General features: G+C 45.0%; 1 protein-coding gene across 3 annotated transcripts in view; it reads right to left on the reverse strand.

The window, feature by feature from the left end:
- The window catches only part of CPQ (carboxypeptidase Q), a 270868-nt gene that overhangs the window by 75845 nt on the left and 176959 nt on the right, over window positions 1–18064 (reverse strand). The gene's annotated exons all lie outside the window — the stretch shown is intronic.

Genomic DNA, 18064 nt, shown 5'->3' on the forward strand with positions numbered 1-18064 from the left:
TGCCTCTTGCCTCTGTTGTACTTTATGTTTTCGAAAAGTAGATTGGAAAAGCAGCTCAGTCCACACTGCCTTTATCTTCCCTCAGTCTTGATGACACAGACACCTGTCTAGTGCTAGGCTAGGCTAGGCTATACTGAAAATATATAAATAAAAAACACCAAACAATGAGAACAAGATGATGCAGTGACCTCATTCTGAATGGTTCTTTGCATTTCAGTAGCTCCATTGGGTTTTGCACTTCGAAAAGGCTGAATTTCCCTCTTGCACCAAGCTTTTAAGACTTTTTTTTAAAATATAAATAAAGAGCCGTTCTTTCACTTGAAGCTAGTGAGTACATTTGAGTTTGCAGTGAAGAGGAAGCCATCAGAAGAAAGGACAATAAGCATATAGGGGTCTGTTTGCCTAAATTTACCAAAGCAGCAAAATACTTTATGGTAGGACCACAAATATAATCATTCCTTTAGTATATTGTATTAACATGGGAACTAAGTATTCTGTTATTTTCTAGATGTGCAGTTCAGCTTGGATGTTAAAATGAAAGCATGAAGTTACTTTCCACACTTAAAATAAGAGCAGCACAGGGAAAGATTTTTCCTATTTAGCAGATTCAAAAGTTACTTTCTCCTTATATAAAAAGCAGTCACATACCAAAAGATGCAACTTTTGGAGGGAGAGTCTGTCAGAACAAGGAGGTAATATCAGGGATGCAGATATTTTAATTAAAAAGTAACTATTGTAAAAGGTTTCAGAGTAGCAGCCGTGTTAGTCTGTATCCGCAAAAAGAAAAGGAAGACTTGTGGCACCTTAGAGACTAACAAATTTATTTGAGCATAAGCTTTTGTGAGCTACAGCTCACTTCATTGGATGCATTCAGTGGAAAATACAGTGGGGAGATTTATATACACAGAGAACATGAAACAATAGGTGTTACCATACACACTGTAAAGAGAGTGATCAGGTAAGGTGAGCTATTACTAGCAGGAGAGCGGGGATGGAGGAGGGTGGGTGGAGCAGAGCAAGCAATCTAAAATTATGTTAGATGAAATAGAATATTGCACCAACAGAAAAGGAATTACTTCAGTAAGAAGCATTTTAAATAGATAGCTTCAGTCCTCATGTATTAAGTCAGCGAATATGAAATAAGAGAATAAGAATAAGAATAAGAGAAATGTGAATTGACACACGGGCTACAGCAAATGGAACAGAAATCTATTCTATGTAATACTTCCTGACTTATAGTTTTCCAGACACATTAGCCAAGGCCATAATTCAGGAAACAATTTCAATTACAATTTTAAAAAGTCTTAAAGGGACACTGTCAATTCCCATTCTTGTGAGTTCCAAAAATTTTAATATAGGTAGGACCTTGCAGTTTATGCCCATGATGTTTTTAAAACATTCTTTTCAAGTGTAGTTTTCTCTGGGTTTGTCCACACTAGGAAACAGGAGTTTAGTTTTACCAGTGCTGACCACGGTTGTCCTTGTTAACATTTACAGCTAATCCAATTGCTGAAACGGTGCTATTTCTCATTGTACACATGGTCTCTCACATGTGTATATATATTGCACCTGTCTGTGTAGTTTGTGTGGGTCACACAGCCAGTGAGCGCACGCAAGCTTTATACGCAGGGATCCTAGTTTTCCATAATAAACCCCCCATAATTCTCTGATTAAAACCCCCCCATAAAAATCCATGTTTTCCACGATTAAAATGAAACGCTGAACTTTAGTTCCCTAGCCATAGTATATATAGGTATCAGTTGAACACATTTTATTGATATATTTACAATTTTTAAGCAAGTTCAAAGCTTACCAGTGCCATCAATCATTATAATAAAATAAAATTAATAGAACTGCCATTTGTATTTGTCTACCTTCAAATGTCATTTACAGCCTTGCTGCATAAAGTACATAACAGAACATTACCATCAATGTGAAATTTAGTCCTTGCCAAACTCAGTGACACTGTTTTTAAGGGTGATTTTTAACATTTTTAGAATCTTTTCATAACTTTAATTACTCATGTCTGGAGGCTGAAGTGAAATCTGAGCTGCATTAAAACACAACCCCCTATAGATTGTTCAGTAACCTCTATACACCAGAAGCAATTTATTGGAATATGTTTAGCTAGGTAAATTTAAAGTGCATTCAAAAATCAACTACAAGAGGAGGAGGTAGCACGCACTGAATAAGTGACACTGGTATTTTCAGTAAAATTTAGTTAATAGTTAATATATGTGTGACACTACACCCCATATTCATGCTAGTAATATTATGATATAATTATGCATAATTGTGATGCATTTTGTACAAGATGGGTCTTACAATGTGTCATTGGAAAAGTTATGATTCACTGAATATGATTATCCTATTTGCATGTGTCAAGGTTCCTTCCCCACTCTGAACTCTAGGGTACAGATGTGGGGACCTGCATGAAAACCCCCTAAGCTTATTTTTACCAGCTTAGGTGAAAACTTCCCCAAGGTACAAACTAATTTACCTTTTGCCTTTGTACTTTATCGCTGCCACCACCAAACGTCTAACAGATATATAACGGGTAAAGAGCCCGCTTGGAAACGTCTTTCCCCCCAAAATCCTCCCAAACCCTACACCCCCTTTCCTAGGGAAGGTTTGATAAAAATCCTCACCAATTTGCATAGTGAACACAGACCCAAACCCTTGGATCTTAAGAACAATGAAAAAGCAATCAGGTTCTTAAAAGAAGAATTTTAATAGAAGAAAAAGTAGAAGAATCACCTCTGTAAAATCGGGATGGGAAATACCTTAAGGGTAATTAGATTAAAAACATAGAGAATCCCTCTAGGAAAAACCTTAAGTTACAAAAAGACACAAAAACAGGAATCTACATTCCATTCAGCACAGCGTATTTTCTCAGCCATTTAAAGAAAACAGAATCTAACGCATATCTAGCTAGATTACTTACTAAGTTCTAAGACTTCATTCCTATTCTGTCCCCGGCAAAAGCATCACCCAGACAGAGTGAGCCTTTGTTTCTCCCCCCCTCCAGCTTTGAAAGTATCTTGTCTTCTCATTGGTCATTTTGGTCAGGTGCCAGCGAGGTTATCCTAGCTTCTTAATCCTTTACAGGTGAAAGGGTTTTTCCTCTGGCCAGGAGGGATTTTAAAGGGGTTTACCCTTCCCTTTATATTTATGTGAATTACTATTAGACAGAGGGGATTTGGGGATCCAAACCCATTCTCCTTCCATTGTATTGTAGTTTAAATAAATTGCCAAAATAATTGAAACCAGTGTGATTATATTGTGTTATTTTGACAAATAAAATATGCAGAATTTTATAATATTCTACGCATAATTTCTAATTTCTTGGTGAAGAATTCCCCCAGGAGTAAATATAACTACTACTGTGAGTTATTGTGGGAGCACAGGACAGCACATGGAGTAATATGGTTGTATTAAATTGTATGCAGTTCACTCTGAAATTAGTATTCACCTACAGCTATCTGCCATGGATCCTATTTAGTTTCCTTGTGTAAGCCCATGCTCATATGTAAGACAGTATGCAGTACACCCTTTAAAGTTGATATTTTCTTTCTTAATTGTGTATATCAGTGGTTCCCAAACTTGTTCCACCTGACCAGTAACTGCACAAAATAAAGAGATCTGGTTTCCATTCCTACCTCTACTACACACTTCCTATATGACTTTGAGCAAGTCACTTAGCCTCTCTGTGCCTCAGCTCCCAATCTGTAAAATGGGGATAACAGCACTGCTCTGCTGCACAGGGTGCTGTGAGGAAATAAATACATTAAAGGTTGTGAGGCACTCAGATACTGTGGAGATAGGGGCCATAAAAATACTTGACAGATAAATTTTATTATTTCATGGGCTCTTGTTAAGAGGTGCAGAGATACCTGGTTTACTTAGCAAATACTTTCAGAAAGTATATACAGTTAAAAGCTGCTTCAAGGATATGACAAACAGCACTTAACCTCATACTTAGAGCTCACTCAACTATTTTGTTATGAAGCTAGCCTTTTTTTAAATTTAGGAAATTGTTTACAAACTGATATGATTTTCTTTCAATATTTGTGTGAGGCCAGTTGATTCACAACTACTTTACATTGGTCCTTTGGCCATTCTCTAAGTATCTTTTTTAATCTTACCCTCAGGAATTTGGTAACTCAACTGTTTCAGTTTTACCAGTCCTTCCACCTTCCCCTTCCCTCAGAAAAACCCAAAAAAACCAAAAAATAAAAAGACAAACTGGAGCTAACAAGCAAATCAGCCAAACACATATACACAATGAACAGCTGAAAATTTCTTTATAAATACAGAGCCTTCCCATAGCTAGCACATATAATTAGTGACAACAGCAGATGCAAGACCACAACTGTACCATGGCTAGGTTCTGTTAGATCAATGGAAAAGTTTACATAGTGTTATTATTCAAACAACTTTGTAATAGAGTCAATGAAAGTGCCTCATTTTAACAGAATCAACAGTGTACAACAGCTCCATTATATAAACAATCAATCAATAAATTATTCTAAAATGCATAACCCAAAATGCTCACCTCCCTTTAAAACAGTCTCACTTTGCCATTGATATTGGAAAGCTAGTTTTTATACTCATACATATGATAATTTACAAAAAACCAACAAAGCAATGCTGAGATGTAGCTTTCTATATCTAGAGAGAGAACCAAGACAGCACATTAGGAATCTACAGTAAGCAATAGAACTTATGCATGTGCAAACAGACAAGTCAAATTATGCAGTGCTTTTATATCCTCTCTGGACTAGACTGAGATCACAAACTCATTTCATTGGGATCCAAGCTGGATATGAAGGCAGGTCTTCATGGTTCAAAAGTAGTGTTTGAACTCACTGTTCTATAGCTAGCCCCAAAGTTAAACCATATTCTGTGTGTTTCATTCTAAACAAAGCTCAGCTTGGTTCAATAATTTATTTGTCACATAATTTATGCATATAGAATTTTGCTGTCATTTATTGTGGAATATTCTGTTCTGTGCATCTGAATTTGTAAATCTTGCATTAACAAACAGGCATGGGAAGGTCAAATGCACACTATGTTGGTATAACAAGAACTTATGTAATGGCAAACCAGAACAGAGGTCACCAGCAAAGACTCTAATAATTCCCGACTGAAAAAAATAGGACTTTGCCACAGGTTTTACAGTAAACAAAAATGCCACCCAACCTACTACCCGAGGAAATCAAATATTTCAACGAGGAGTGAGCAATGCATTTCATTCTTGCATAAAAGGAAACCTACTGAACAAAAGTTATACGACGTCACTAAGAACTTGCCCTTAGCAGATACAAAACAGTACACTCTAAAGAGCAAAGTCAGCAAATAAGAAACTTGATATTATTTGGGGTGGGGGGAAGAGGAGGGACTATACATGATTTTTCAAGAATCAAACAAAAGATGACAAAAAACAATTTGAAAGTAACTAAGAATTCCCCCATAGAAAAACTGAAAATGATTTTACCCCTCCTTCTCCCCAAAAAACAAAGTCAAAAACAAAAAAATCCCCAAAGCCATAAGCTAAATTACTTTTAGTCACAGACTTTACTCTATTTAAATCTTCTTTCTGCGGCCAGGAAAACAAGAGAGAAAGGTTTCAAATAAGCAAAAGGAAAGATGCGCTTATTTATTTATTGAAGTGTCTGGCACTTGTCATCGTTGTAGTATATGAGTGGCTAATAGCATAACAGAACACTTAACATCCTTCTCCCCCATTACTTAAAGCTGCACTATACAGAGAGTATACACAATCTGATGGTTAGAGCCCCAGATAAGCAAAACACTTAAGGACTTAACTTGGGACTTAGACCCCTGAATAAGAACGGAAGAAGATGCTTAAGTTGTCTGCTGAATTGGGGCCAAAATGCAGAAGTATTTTACACAAGCTAGTTTTCACAGTTGTGATGCTATAGACCTTTTATGGGCCAACTTTGAGCGAATCCTAAAGTACCATCCTTTTGCAAGTGAGGCACATAGATGTAAGCAGTGTCAGGATGAGCTCCAACCTGACATCTGGTGGTGAGGTGTGGCAAGTTGTGGAAAAGAACTTCAGGGGCCGATCTCATTTGCATAGGCACACCCACCCCGCCTAGAATGAGGCCATAGCTGCCCAAATGGTCACTTTGGCTGCTGTGGGATCCCCAGTGTCTCTGTTATTGGGGCAGGAAGAATAAATTGTTATTACCCTGATTATGGGAACTGTGCTTGGAACTGTACTTGGCCTTTTGTTATGATGGAGGGACTCACCATCAACTAAGTAGCACTCGCTAGGCAAGGGTCATGGGTTTTAAAATTCTGTGAATTGAGAGAGGCTGGGGACAAGTATTAATACTTGGTGGCATGGGCCCCTTGGTGAGGGCCTTACATGCTAATTGCACTTCCTCCTCTCTCCACTGTGGAATATCAGAGCTAATTTTGATTCCATTAGGAGTCTAGTTACAGGCTGCTGAGCTCACTTTGGGCTAATGGTGCACCAGCACTGAGGCTCCCCTACTACAAGCTGAATTTACCAAAGAGCTGAACTGACTAAGAGCAGAAATCACTGAGTGTTGTGTTAAGTAGTGGGGGAGCCTGAAGATATATTGTGGAGCAGTTTGCAGGATGGCTGGAGTGCCTTGTGGACAGGCTGGTGGAGCAGTTTGTAGGATGGCAGGAGCTGTTGGTGGGATGCAGAGCAGTTTGTGGACCGGCTGGTGAAGCAGTTCGTGGGACGGTGGGAGCTGCTTGTGGGCCGTGGAGCGGAGCTGAGCGAAGGAGTTCGTGGGGCGGCTGGCGGAGCGAAGTGAAGGCCTATGGAGCTGTGGGGCGGTCAGCTTCAGATCATGTAAGGTGCCTCTTACCCCCGTCCCATCTCCACCCAGGTTGGGAGGTAAAGTTCCGCAGATAAACTTTTGAACTCTGGGGCTGCCCTGACCAGGGACAGAGACTTTTGGGTCATTGGACTTTTGGGACTTTGGGTGATTTTGGGTTGCTGGACTCAAGAACCAAAGGGAAAGGGGCATGCCCAAATTTGCTTGGGGTGGGCTTTTTTGCTCATGGGTTGTGTTATGAATCCTGTTGGTGGTGTTTCCCCAACATAATGCCACTTTGTTTCTCTCTGTTATTAAAAGGCTTTTTGCTACATTCAGACTCTGTGCTTGCGAGAGGGGAAGTATTGCCTCTTGGAGGCACCCAGCGGGGGTGGTATATATTTGTCCCAGGTCACTAGGTGGGGGCTCGAGCCGGTTTGCATTGTGTTATTGGAATGGATCCCCTAGATATTGAACCCGGCCCTTGTTGCTGCCAACTCTGACGGGCAGAAGGGTTACATTTTTAGGGGCTCGTCCGGGATGCCTGGGTCAGTACCCCTCACAAGCACCTGTTGAGTGATCCACTACATTGGGATACAATTTATATATTTTTTGTTTGTGCTTATATTTTGAGGAAATTACTGTTTGTATAATGGCTAATATGTCAGGTTTGTTGGGCCCTGGCTCAGCAGCTTCTAGCTCAGAGGCTGCAGCCTCGGCTGATGATTGGACAAAAGCTCTGGGGCAAATATTGGAAGAGGTTGTGCTGTCCCATGCTGCGTCAAGCTCTTGTCGTAAGTTAAGATTATTTGCTGGGGAGGAGGAGTTTGAACCCTGGTTAGAGCATACCACTGAAATGCTGCAAGAGTGGGTGGTACCAGATGCAGAAAAGCGAAGATGCCTCATAGAGAGCCTTGGCGGCCCAGCATTAGATGTGATTCGCACCCTGAAGCTCATTGACCCTGGGGTAGTGTGAAGGACTGCCTAGAGGCCCTTGAACACAACTTTGGGAGCGTAGAGGGCCCTGAAGACAGCTACTGTAAGTTCCTTAATTCCCGACAACAAAAGGGCGAGAAGGCTTCAGCCTACATACAGAGACTGGAGAGACTGCTTCAGAGAGCTGTCATGAGGGGAGCAGTGACTGCTGAGCAGATGGATCGGACCAGACTGGCTCAAATTGTACAAGGAACTCAGTATCAGAACCCGATTCTACTTCATCTCCAGCTTAGAGAACGACAGGAACATCCCACAAGTTACTCCCAGCTGATAAAAGACGTCAGAGAGGAGGAAGAAAGGCAGGCTGCCAGTGAATTTTGGGAAGCCCAAACATCGGATCCAGCCAGCACAACACCACTGCAAACGGCCAGTGTACTGATGGTGAGCACCAGAGAGGAACTTGCCCAACAAATGCAGGTCCTGACTGAACGGATAGCTGAGCTGCAAAGTACCGTTGACCGAGTTATGACTTCCAGGAATAAGAAGCCTCAAACTGTGGCGATTGAGAAGCCCGCACTTAGAGCCACCATCCCACCCAGGCGAAGGGTCAGTTCTTCTGCTACTGATGTGGTCAGGATGGACACAGTGCTGCCAAGTGCCATAATGAAGAAAACCCCTCCTTAGTGTATGGAAAGCTGAGAATCAGTTGGGAGAGATCCGGTAGCTGCCAGAGGGTCTGGGGACAGGGACCCGCCAGGTCTGCAGGATTTGAAGATTCCCCCAGAAAAGACTGTCCAGCTGGGATCCCTGCAGGACTGATAGGGTCTCGAGCAGAGGTCACGGTGAAGATTGAAGGGGTGCAGTGTAAAGCAGTGCTTGACACTGGATCTCAAGTGACTATTATATTTCAGTCATTCTACCAACAGATGCTTAGGCACCTGCCTATACAGCCACTGACTGGCCTTGGCCTGTGTGGTCTCAGCATGGATGAATACCCCTACCAAGGGTATGTCATAGTGCACCTGGAATTCCCAGAGGAGGTTGCTGGGGTAAGAGAAGGGGTAGACATAGCTGCCTTAATATGCCCTGACCCTAAAGGGACTTCTGATGTGTCTGTGCTGATAGGGACCAACTCCAGTCTCTTCAAGGTACTCGCGGATTACTGCAGAAGGCGGGCTGGGGACCAGTACCTGAATACCCTGCTGATCCATACGCTTTGTGCTGAAGCCTATAGGAAAATTGAGAGCGCTAAAAGGGACACATCTGAGCTACCGCTTGGGGCACTGAAGTACGCGGGCACGACCCCCTTAGTAGTGCCTGCAAGGACGCAGCAAGAAGTGCTTGTCATGAGTACCTGTCTGAAAGGCAGTAAATGGACGTTAGCAATGATAGAGCAGCCGATGGGAGGAGAGCTCCCTGAAGGAGTGCTGGTCCCCAGTGGAGTCATAACTCTACCTGCTGTAGCCCAGGAAAGGGTGACTATACTGATTGCTAATGAAACGAGTTGTGATGTTGTTGTGAAGCAAGGACAAAAGATAGCAGACCTCTTTGAGCCTGAGTCGATTGTAAAACCCCAGTGTGAAACTCAAGTTCCGACAATAGACCCAGCAAAGTTTGACTTTGGAGATTCACCAGTGTCCGAGGACTGGAAAGATCGCCTGAGGAAGAAACTTTGTGAAAGATCCAAGGTGTTCTCACTGCATGAGTGGGATGTGGGATGTGCAAAAGGAGTAGAGCACAATATCAGACTACATGACTCTCGACCTTTCAGGGAGAGATCTAGGAAGATTGCTCTCTCTGAGATGGAAGATGTGCGACATCATCTTCAGGAGCTGGCTGCGAATGGCATCATTACAGAGTCCCGCAGCCCATACGCCTCACCCATTGTTGTAGTCCGTAAAAAGAATGGGAAAATCCGGATGTGTATTGACTACCGCACCCTAAACAGCCGTACTGTGGTCGACCAGTACACTATGCCTCGAGTGCAAGATGCCTTAGACTGTTTGCTGGGAAGCCAGTGGTTCTCTGTGTTGGATCTTCGAAGTGGATACTACCAGATCCCTCTGGGAGAAGAAGATAAGGAGAAGACAGCCTTCATCTGCCCATTAGGGTTTTATCAGTTTGAACGCATGCCCAAAGGGATTTCTGGAGCACCTGCCACCTTTCAATGTCTCATGGAGAAAGTTGTGGGAGACATGAATTTACTGCAAGTGTTAGTTTATTTGGATGACCTGATTGTGTTTGGAAGAACCTTAGAGGAGCATGAAGAAAGACTTCTTAAAGTGCTTGATAGGTTGATATGGTCTGAAGCTTTCAATTGATAAATGCCAGTTCTGCAGAACCTCAGTGAAGTATGTGGGTCACATCGTGTCCCAAGAGGGTGTGAGTACTGATCCTGATAAAACAGAAGCACTCACTGCATGGCCGCGTCCAAGTAACTACAGAGAACTCAAGACCTTTCTTGGATTTAGTGGCTACTACCGCAGATTTGTGAAAAACTATGCTATGATTGTAAAGCCTCTGAACGATCTTACCAGGGGACATCAGTCCAGCAAGAACAAATCTAAGTCCAAGAATAAGGGGAGGTCCCCAAAGCCTCCTGTGCAGAGACACTATGGCCCCTTTGAACCATTTGGGCCATGGTGGGATGAGAGATGTGAAAGGGCTTTTTGAGAAATCGTTACTTGCCTAACTCATGCTCCAGTCCTAGTTTTCGCTGACCCAAGCAAACCATTTATCCTGCATACTGATGCCAGTTTGGAGGGTCTGGGAGCAGTCCTGTACCAGGAAGTGGAAGGCAAACGTAAACCTGTAGCCTTTGCCAGCCGAGGATTGTCTGATAGTGAAACTCGCTATCCCACCCACAAGCTGGAATTTTTGGCCTTGAAATGGGCCATCACTGAGAAATTTCAAGACTATTTGTATGGTGCTCAGTTCCAGGTGTGGACAGACAACAATCCACTGACGTATGTGTTAACAAGTGCTAAGCTGGATGCTACAGGGCAGAGATGGGTGGCCACCTTGGCTAGCTATTAGTTCAGCATTCAGTACCGATCAGGGAGAAGCAATGTAGATGCAGATGCATTGTCCAGGCGTCCGCAGGCTCCAGAAGTTGCTGTGATACCCTCAGATGGAGTGAGAGCTATTTGCAGTGTGAGTCGCCGAGAGCCAGAGGCCCGTGAGAGCCTTCAGGGATGTGTTGCAGAAGCTTTGGGCCTGCCCCCTGAATGCATGCCTTCTGCTTCAGTGAACTATATTGCATTGGACCAATCTCCTTTGCCCATGCTCAATGCGGCTGACTGGCAAGAAGCCCAGAGGCAAGATATTGACATTTGTGATACACTACTTGCCAAAAGGGAGGGGCGAAGCCCAGCTGCGGTTGTCCCACCTAACCCGGAGGGTAAACTACTATTGAGAGAATGGACCAAACTAAAACTGATTCAGGAAGTGCTACACCGAATGACCACTGACCCTTTACAAAAACAACAAGCACAACTAGTACTGCCAAAAAAATACAGAGCCCTGGCCATGAGGGCCCAGCATGATGACTCTGGGCATTTAAGGATGGAGAGGACCCTGGAACTTATTCGTAGTAGGTTCTATTGGCCCTGAATGGCTGAAGATGTTCGCAGGAAATGTGAGACTTGCGCTCGATGTGTTCAAAGGAAAACTCTGCCCACAAGGGCTGAATATCTCAAGAACATCACCAGCAACAAACCTTTGGAATTGGTATGCATTGATTTCTTGTCTGTAGAGGTAGACAAGAGGAATGTTGGGAACATTCTAGTAGTGACTGACCATTTTACACGGTATGCACAAGCATATCCCACACGTGATCAGAGGGCCACCACCGTTGCTCGAGTATTGTGGGACAAATATTTCTCAGTCTATGGATTCCCAGCTCGGATACACTCTGATCAGGGGCGGGATTTTGAGAGTCACCTTCTGAAGGAGGTCCTGAAGATAGCAGGAATTAAAAAGTCTAGAACAATGCCTTATCACCCCCAAGGTGATCCTCAGCCAGAGAGGTTCAACCGAACCCTATTAGATATGTTGGAAACTTTGCGACCAGAGCAGAAGGCAACCTGGAGCCAGCATGTCGCATTTCTGGTGCATGCCTACAATGCCACAAAGAACGATGCTACGGGAGTCACCCCATATCTCTTGATGTTTGGGCGAGAACCAAGATTACCTATAGACTTGTGCTTTGGTGTATCAGAGGATGGAGATAGCTATGAAAACTCATCAGCAATATGTATCCCGACTAAGAGAAAAGCTGCAGGATGCTTATCGCTTAGCTACCGCTGTGGCTCGGAAGAACGCAGACCGCAACAAACATCGATATGATGCTTGAGTGCATTCGCAGGAGCTCCAGCCGGGGGACAGTCCTGCTGCGAAATTTGGGTATTGGTGGCAAACACAAGATAGCTGACAGATGGAAGGCAATACCTTACCTGGTGATGGAAAAGCTGGGAGATCTGCCGGTCTACAAGATCAAACCTGAAGATGGTCCAGGGCAAATAAAGATGGTGCATAGAAACCTTTTGCTCCCTGTGGGGGAATTGGTAAGCACCCCTTATGAGATGGGTCATGACAGGGCAGCTGGGCAGAACAGAGGTGCTAGACCAAAGCCACCATCCAACACAGACAGCGTGCCCTGTGCAGCTAACTTACCCCTATTCTGCACATCTGAGAGTGAGTCTGAGGAGGAAGACACAACCCTGGTGTATCCTGGGATGGAGACAAGATTTCAGTCTCGATCAGCTGAACCAAATGAGAGTTTTCCCTCTTCCGCCCTAAACCCCATGGCGGAATTATTTAGGCCCCTTTCTGACACTCCGGTGCTGCTGATGAGACCCCCCTGTGATGACACACACAGGTTATTGGACATTGGAGACACACAGGTAGAGGATGTCTTGGGCACCTTGGACCCTCCAGCGTTAGAACTAGGAGTGCAGGGGCCTACGCCAGTAGCCAAAGGACCCTCCAGGGAAGCCTCTCCATCCGTCACTCAAGAGGATGTTCCCCCTACCTCGGCAACAAAGATTCTCAATAGACGAGACAGGGTGATAAGACCAGTGAAACGGTTAACTTATGATGCACCTGGGGTGACTAGTGAGGAGCCAATACATTTAGCACACAGGCTTGTGGAAGCTAAAGTGGGCTTCCTGAGGCCCTTTGGAGGAAACCAATGAATTGGTATAAAGGGAGTGTGATTTGTCGGGACGACAAATTCTCGGCTGGGGGGAGGACGTAAGCAGTGTCAGGATGAGCTCCAACCTGACATCTGGTGGTGAGGTGTGGCAAGTTGTGGAAAAGAACTTCAGGGGCCGATCTCATTTGCATAGGCACACCCACTCCGCCTAGAATGAGGCCATAGCTGCCCAAATGGTCACTTTGGCTGCTGTGGGATCCCCAGTGTCTTTGTTATTGGGGCAGGAAGAATAAATTGTTATTACCCTGATTATGGGAACTGTGCTTGGAACTGTACTTGGCCTTTTGTTATGATGGAGGGACTCACCATCAACTAAGTAGCACTCGCTAGGCAAGGGTCATGGGTTTTAAAATTCTGTGAATTGAGAGAAGCTGGGGACAAGTATTAATACTTGGTGGCATGGGCCCCTTGGTGAGGGCCTTACATGCTAATTGCACTTCCTCCTCTCTCCACTGTGGAATATCAGAGCTAATTTTGATTCCATTAGGAGTCTAGTTACAGGCTGCTGAGCTCACTTTGGGCTAATGGTGCACCAGCACTGAGGCTCCCTTACTACAAGCTGAATTTACCAAAGAGCTGAACTGACTAAGAGCAGAAATCACTGAGTGTTGTGTTAAGTAGTGGGGGAGCCTGAAGATATATTGTGGAGCAGTTTGCGGGATGGCTGGTGTGCCTTGTGGACAGGCTGGTGGAGCAGTTTGTAGGACGGCGGGAGCTGCTGGTGGGACGCGGAGCAGTTTGTGGACCGGCTGGTGGAGCAGTTCGTGGGACGGTGGGAGCTGCTTGTGGGCCGTGGAGCGGAGCTGAGCGAAGGAGTTCGTGGGGCGGCTGGTGGAGCGAAGTGAAGGCCTATGGAGCTGTGGGGCGGTCAGCTTCAGATCATGTAAGGTGCCTCTTACCCCCGTCCCATCTCCACCCAGGTTGGGAGGTAAAGTTCCGCAGATAAACTTTTGAACTCTGGGGCTGCCCTGACCAGGGACAGAGACTTTTGGGTCATTGGACTTTTGGGACTTTGGGTGATTTTGGGTTGCTGGACTCAAGAACCAAAGAGAAAGGGGCATGCCCCAATTTGCTTGGGGTGGGTTTTTTTGCTCATGGGTTGTGTTATGAATCCTGTTAGTGGTGTTTCCCCAACATAATGCCACTTTGTTTCTCTCTGTTATTAAAAGGCTTTTTGCTACACTCAGACTCTGTGCTTGTGAGAGGGGAAGTATTGCCTCTTGGAGGCGCCCAGCGGGGGTGGTATATATTTGTCCCAGGTCACTGGGTGGGGGCTCGAGCCGGTTTGCATTGTGTTATTGGAATGGATCCCCTAGATATTGAACCCGGCCCTTGTTGCTGCCAACTCTGACAGGCAGAAGGGTTACATACATAAAACTAAACAGCACTTTCTGAATCTGACAACAAACACATTTCCAACAGTTCTGAGACTGAACCTGATTGAAGTAGTGTAAGGGCATTTCAGCAAAGGGGATTTTGTATTGTTTTATTTTCAAGTATCTTGAATGGTGGAACTACAGACACCATTTTGGAGTCACTTTTTCAGATGAGTACCCATGGGCACAGCTACTTTCATAATTTCCTTTTCTTTGCACTCAGAACTTCTGTTGTAGCGGAATGTCACAGTTTTCAAAGCACAGAAACACCATCTTTTACAAATGACAGCACTATACGGTTACAAGGTGGGTGAGATAATATCTTTTATTGGCCCAATTTCTGCTGCTGATAGAGACAAACTTTCAGGCTACACAGAGCTCTGCCTCAGGTTTGGGAAGAATGCTTAAGAGTCAGGCTATGTCTACATGGCACAGCTTACAGTGGCACAGCTGTGCTGCTAACGCCTTGTCGCTGTGAGATATACAGTGTGGCTGCTCTTTGTTGAGCTCTCTCCTGCTGAAAAAATAAAACCACCTCCAAGAGGACAGCTCTACAATCCCTGAAATCTAACCACCAGACAGCGATCAAACCAGCAAACAAAGGGGGCACCATTGTAGTCCTCAACCATGATGACTGCGTGAATGCAGCCAACCAATAAGTCTCCCACACCACCTACTATAAAGAACTCAAAGAAGACCCCACACCACAATTTACCAAGGAATTTAAGGATATCACCAAATCCTTCCCCAAACAATTCCAGGAGAAATTCTACTACCTCATCCCCCACAAGCCCACCCCACTGACCTTCTACATGCTTCCCAAGATACACAGACAAGGGAACCCAAGCGACCCATTATATCGGGCCACAGCACTCTTACTGAAGGAATACTAGGACTCATAGAAACCATTCTGTGATGGGATATACTCCCCACACTAGTCCTGAGAGGGCTAAATTAGGCCAGGTGGGCCCAATCACCCAATTAGGCAGCAAATGAGGAAGACTGAGGCTGAGTAGAGAGCCTTGATTACAAAGAAGCCCACCTGTGAGGGAACAGGTGGGGCTTTGATAAAGTCTGGGAGCTGATAACAGATGGAGGCAGCAGAGAAGTAGGCTCCAGTCACTCCCTGGGGGAAAGGAGTGTGTGTTTGGAAGCTACAGAGTGTAAGAACCCAGGAACTACAACCCAGATCTGCAGAGCCTGGGATGTCTGATATTCATGCAGTGCCACTGGAAGGCCATGCAGAAGGACAGCCAGGGAGCACTGTGGAAAGTAGGCACTGCAGGAAGTACCACCCACAAGACCCAGAGTGTCAGTACCCTGCGGCCCTCTGACTGGTCAAGTGTCCCTACTTAACCACAGGGGTTACTCCAGGAAGTTGTGTGGGCAGCCATACAGACCTTGGCTTGCTGCAATGCCAGACTTTGCCTGGTCTCCAGTCTCTCCCTTCAGCCTGACTTCAATCCAGACTCCTGCCTCCAATTCTAGCCCCGTACTGTCTCTGATATCCACTCTCCGACTTCAGCCTGACTCTGACCTTGATTCCTCCCTATCGATTCTAAGATGGTACTGCCTCTGATCTCCGACCCCATCCTGACTCTGACCCTGACTCTTGTTTATGGGACCTGGCCTTGCAATTCCTCCAACTCCTGCCCCAAAACTCCCATCCCTGGGGGGCAGACCTCCGCCCAGCTGTTACTGCTAGGCCTGACCACCTACACCCCGGTCCCTTACACAGAAGCAGGTAGCCTACAGTTATTCCCTGGAAGGAAGGAGTTGGAAGGCTGGTAAACCCAGAGTGGGGAGGAAGCCAGACATGTAGGCAAGGCTCAGGGAAAGTGGCAAGGTCCAGGAGCGAATAGACCTTGGCTGCTGATTAGAGGGACTCTGAGCTGGAACTCAGAGTAGAGGATGGGTCTGAGTTCCCGCACCAGAGGAAAACTGCCTGAATCTGTTCTTAAGAGACTGTTATACCCCAGAAGGGGAAACCTCTGAGTGACCTGGCCAGAGGGCCAAGTCACGAAGAGGCAGCAGCAGCTCCTGGAGCGAAAGAGGGGCTGCAGACAGAGAGAGAGGCAGAGAGATGGGGTGCAACCGCAGGAAGGGGCGTCGCTAATCCCCAGGACAGCTAAGAGGAGGCTCCATCCTAGCAATGAGTAAAGCACCCCCACCACACACCCTCAACCAGTCATCACACAAAGGGCTAGCTTCTTCCAGGACACAACCAACTTCCTCCACAAATTCTGCAACATAAACAACCTCCCTCAGAACACCATCCTATCCTTGCCACCATGGATGTCACTTCTCTATGCACCAACATTCCTCACAATTACAGCATCGCTGCCTGCCTCAAATATTTAAAAGACAATGGACAAGCCTCAGAAATCCACCCCAAACACATCACCAAACTCATCCATTTTATCCTCACTCTCAACAATTTTACATTCAACAACAAACACTTTTGTACTAGGATGGCTCCCCAATATGCCAGGCGCTTCGTGGGCCACCTTGTAGAAGGATTTCTGGAAAAATGCACCACAAAACTAACGATATACCTGAGATATGTCGATGATATTTTCATCCTCTGGACAGATGACCAACTCCCTCATAGATTTCCACCAAAATTTTAACCACCACCACTTGTCCATTAAACTCTCTCTGGAACATACCCATGATAGCATCAAATCATGGTCTTAATAAAGAGACTGCATTTATGGCTTATTACAACAATCTGTAACCACTCACTCCCCTCTTTGTCCTATGACTACAGAGGTGTTAACACTTCACCCTGAATGGTCCCTTAGAATATGTTCAAACTACTTATGTTAAACTATCTGTTTGATAGTGCATTTAGCTGATACTAAGGCTTTGCCTACACTACAGAGTTTTGTCAAGGCAAGTTAAGCAGACAATCAAAAACTGGTATAATTACAACACCTGTGCATGTTCACACAATGCTCCTTTTGTTGGTGGAGCATGTCCACAGTTGGTACTCTAGCACTGACAGAGAGCAGTGCACTGTGGGTAGCTCCAATATGTTTGCATGGCACTGATGCGTGTCCCATTCCTAGCCCGTATCCAACAAGCAAGAGAAAGCTGACTGTAGGTATTGAAGTTCCTATGGCTGGAGAAGAGCTGGGATTGCACAGCCTCCTCTCTCCACAGTGCCAGCAGATCCAACAACTCAGGTGTGCTCCAAGTGGGAGAGCACTTGCTGTGTGGAGCCACCATGGTTAGCAGGGAAGATGCAATGTGAGCTGTCCACACTGAGCAAACAGGAAGTGGAATTTCAAAAATTCCTGGGCCTTTAAGTGGGGTACGGGAGCAGGGGCGCTGATGCCTGCATACCTGACTGTGGGGCAGCCAAGTTCAAACTGTTGACCAGAGTGGTCAGGATGGGCATTGTGGGACCACCTCCTGGAGGCCAATTATAGCGACATCCCCAAGCAGAGTGTCTACACGGACACTTTGTTGGTACAACTTTGCTGCAAAAAGCTCTATGCCTATCATTTTATTTTGTCAGCAAAGCAGGAGAATTTTGTTGGCAGAAGGAACATTGCAGTGTGTACAACTCCACTGTTTTGTCGATGAAAGCTGACTTTTTTGTCAACAAAACTTTGTAGTGCCTAAGTATCTTTCCCAGACCTGAGGAAGAGCTCCATGTAGCTCAAAAGCTTGTCTTTCTGACCATCAGAAGTTGTTCCCATAAAAGGTAT

Source organism: Lepidochelys olivacea (assembly GCF_965140295.1).
Source record: "Lepidochelys olivacea isolate rLepOli2 genome assembly, chromosome: 2".
Lineage (NCBI taxonomy): Eukaryota > Metazoa > Chordata > Testudines > Cheloniidae > Lepidochelys > Lepidochelys olivacea.